The sequence below is a fragment of the Peromyscus maniculatus genome, chromosome 10, assembly GCF_049852395.1.
Source record: "Peromyscus maniculatus bairdii isolate BWxNUB_F1_BW_parent chromosome 10, HU_Pman_BW_mat_3.1, whole genome shotgun sequence".
Classification (NCBI taxonomy): domain Eukaryota; kingdom Metazoa; phylum Chordata; class Mammalia; order Rodentia; family Cricetidae; genus Peromyscus; species Peromyscus maniculatus.
This window is the reverse complement of record NC_134861.1, coordinates 23,438,651-23,442,500: the sequence shown is the minus strand read 5'-3', so window position 1 is coordinate 23,442,500 and position 3,850 is coordinate 23,438,651.

Here is a 3,850-nt window from a genome sequence, read left to right as displayed (position 1 = left end):
AAGAGTGTTAGACTACACTCAGCAAAGTTATCTTTTAAATCAAAGGATATTTCATGAAAACCAGCAACTAAGGCAGTTCATGACCACAAAGCCAGCAGTGCAGAAGATACTTAGTGGAATACTATATACAGAAGAAGGCAGTTTCAATCATGAGAGCATGTGAAAGAATACGTTTCTGAAGATGGTCGATCCAAGGAGAGCCAGGAAGAAATCTACCATCTCGAAAATAGTAAACCAGCAAACCCCCTCTACTAATACTGGAGAAAGTATAAACAAAAACCAGAGAAACAACCAGCAACATTAGGAGAATTATAAGACATCTCTCTACAGTAACCTTAGATGTAAATGGCTTCAACTTACGACAAAGAGATATAGATTGCCAATTGTATTAAAAAAAAAAAATTAAACCCAACCTTCTGCTCTCTCCAAGAAACACACTTTCTGGTAAAGACATCTATCAACTGAGAAACAAAGGATAGAAAACAATTTATGAAGTGAATGAAAACTGATAACAAGCTGACAAAGCTATTATGATATCTGATAATGTAGACTTCAAGCCAAAATTATTTGTCAGAGTTAAAGAAGGGCACCATATATTTAATAAAAGGAAGATTCATCAAGGTGTATAGCCATTATAAAGATAATTTGCACCAAAAACTGGGATTCTCGATTTCATAAACATACATGGAACACACATAAAAGACATATAGTGGATGATTTCACTTCTAGATGGTTTAGATAGTCCAAAATAGGAATCAACAAAGAAACCTTAGAGTTGAACTACATCGTAGATCAAATAAATGTAATATATATACAGAATATTCCATATAATAGTTACACAATACATAGTCTCAGCAGCTCATGGGAACTTCTCTAGAATAGACCACATTCTAGACCACAAATCAAGGCTTACAAAATAATCAAATAATATTTTTATCTCTCAAATCAGTGCAATAAAATCAGAAATAGACTGCAAGAAAAACTTCCCAAACTACAGACATACGTGGGAGATTAAACAACACACTCTTGAATGACCAGTGAATTGTTGACTAAACCAATGAAGAGATTAAAATTTTTCTGGACTCAAATAAAAATGAAAGCAAAACTTACCAAAATCTTTGGGATATAGCTAAGGCAGTTCTAAGAATAAAGTTTATTTCCAGAGTGCTTGCACTTGAACATCAGAAATAGGAGTAGGGATGATCTCAGCTGGTGGAGTACTTGCCTAGCATTCCTGAGGTTAAAAACTCAGACTACGTAAGTCAGGCATGGTTGGGCATGCCTGTAACCCAAAAACTTGAGCTATGGAAGCAGGAGGATCGGAAGTTCAAGGTTAGTCACACACACACACACACACACACACACACACACACACACACACACACAAGCAAGGAGGGAGACCACAAATAAATAATGTAATGATGCACCTTAAAGTCTTACAACAACAAGAACAATCAAAGGTAAGAAATAATAAAGAGCAGGGTAGTAATTAACAAAGCAATACATAGAGCTGGTCCTCAGAAAAGAACATATAAACAAGATTCACAGCCCCCAGCCAACTTAGCCAAAAGAAAGAAGGAGAAAACACATGTTAGTAAAGTTAGAGGTGTAAAGGGAGTTTACCACAGATTCCAATAGGATACAGAGGCCCACTGAGGAGTAACTTGAAAACTTATATTCCAAAAACATGAAAAATCTAGAAGATGAATGTATTTCTGAACAAATCTATCTACTGAAATCAAATCCAGAAGTGATAAGCAACTTTAACAGATCCATAACAACCAATGAGATGGAAGCAGTAATAAAAAGTCTCACAACAAAGAAAAGTCCAGCATCAAATGGAGTCACCGACAAAGTCTATGAAGACTTTAAAGAGCTAATGCCAATGTCCCTCAAACTGTTCCATAAAACAGAAAGAAAGCAACACTACCAAATTCATTCTACAGAAATACCATTTTCTGGAAACTAAAAGCAGATAAGAATTAAAAAAAGAAAACTATGCACCAATTTCCCTGGTGAGCATAGATGCAAACATTCTCAGTACATGTTTTGGCTAACCAAATTTAAGAACACATTAAGAAAACCATATACCAGCCGGGCGGTGGTGGCGCACGCCTTTAATCCCAGCCTTCGGGAGGCAGAGCCAGGCGGATCTCTGTGAGTTCGAGGCCAGCCTGGGCTACCAAGTGAGTCCCAGGAAAGGCACCAAAACTACACAGAGAAACCCTGTCTTGGAAAAACCAAAATAAATAAATAAATAAATAAATAAATAAATAAAAAAATAAGAAAACCATATACCGTGACAATTTGGTTTCACTATGGAGATGCAAAGCTGCTTTTATGCATCCGAATCAGTAAGTGTAATACAGCACACAAATAGGCTTAAGGACAGAAATCATATGATCCTTTCAATTGATGCAGAAAAGACCTTTTGATAAAGTTCAACATCCCTCCACAATAAAAGCCTCGAGGAAACTAGGAGTGAAAGGAACATTCCTCCACATAGTATGACAACTCTATAGCCAGCATTGTACGAAATGGGGGGAAACTGAGAACATTTCTTCTGAGACCTGGAGAGAGATCTTGGTATCCATTTCCCCTATTCTTATCCAACACTACAGTTTTTAAATGCAAATATTACAGCCACTAGAGGCTCGTATAAATTTAAAAAGTTGGTTTCCGGCCGGGCGGTGGTGGCGCACGCCTTTAATCCTAGCACTCGGGAGGCAGAGGCAGGCAGATCTCTGTGAGTTCGAGGCCAGCCTGGTCTCCAAAGCGGGTTCCAGGAAAGGTGCAAAGCAACACAGAGAAACCTTGTCTCGAAAAACCAAAAAAAAAAAAAAGTTGGTTCCCAATTGATGACTGTTTGGGACGGATTAGGGGTGTGGCCCCGTTGGAGGAGGTGTGTCACTGGGGCTGGCCTGAGGTTTCAAAAGCCTCCTGACACCCCTGGTGTATTCTCTCTGCCTTCTTCTTGAGATTGGAGATGGAGCTCTCAGCTGCTCCTGCCACCATGCCCTTGCTCCGCCATCGTGGACTCTGGAACCAGAAGCCCAATTATGAATGCTTTCTTTAATAAGTTGCCTTGGTCATGGTGCTTTATCACAGCAATAGAAAAGAAAACATTATACTTGAAATCTTAGCTATAGCAATGAGACTAGGGGATAAAATAAAAAGAGATACAAATGTTTCAGATAACACAATCTTGGGCTTGAAGGACCTTAAAGGACTCCACCAGGAAGTTGAAATAATAAACACTGTCAGCAAAGCGACAGGAAACAAAATTAACGTGCAAAAATCAGTAGTTTTTCTAAATATCAGTAACAAACACCATGGGAAAGAAACTGGGGAACAAGACTCTATTCACAATGGCTTCAAAAAATAAAATTAAAATACAGATCAGTAAGCTTAACCAAGAAGTGATTAAGAACAAAATACAATGACATATGTATGAAAATGTCACAGCAAAACCTATTGTTTTGTATGCTAGCTTAATTTTTTTCTTTTTTTGAAACAGGGTTTCTTTGTTAGCCTTGGCTGTCCGGGAACCTGCTCTGTAGACCGGGCTGGCTTGAACTCAGAGATTCACCTGCCTCTGCCTCCTGAGTGCTGGGATTAAAAGTGTGCACAACCATGCCCAGTAAGCCTAAAATTTTTAAAAAAGGCTTGTTTATGTTGTGAATCACAGTACTTACAAAGTACAGAGAGATACTTTTAGATAGATAGATACCACAGGTAGATTTTGCTTTTGTGTAGAGATTGGTTTAATTACGGGAAACAAGGACTATACTTCTCTTCTATGCTCACCCCTTCGGATTTCATTGTATTTGATATTAAAAATTTGCTGTGT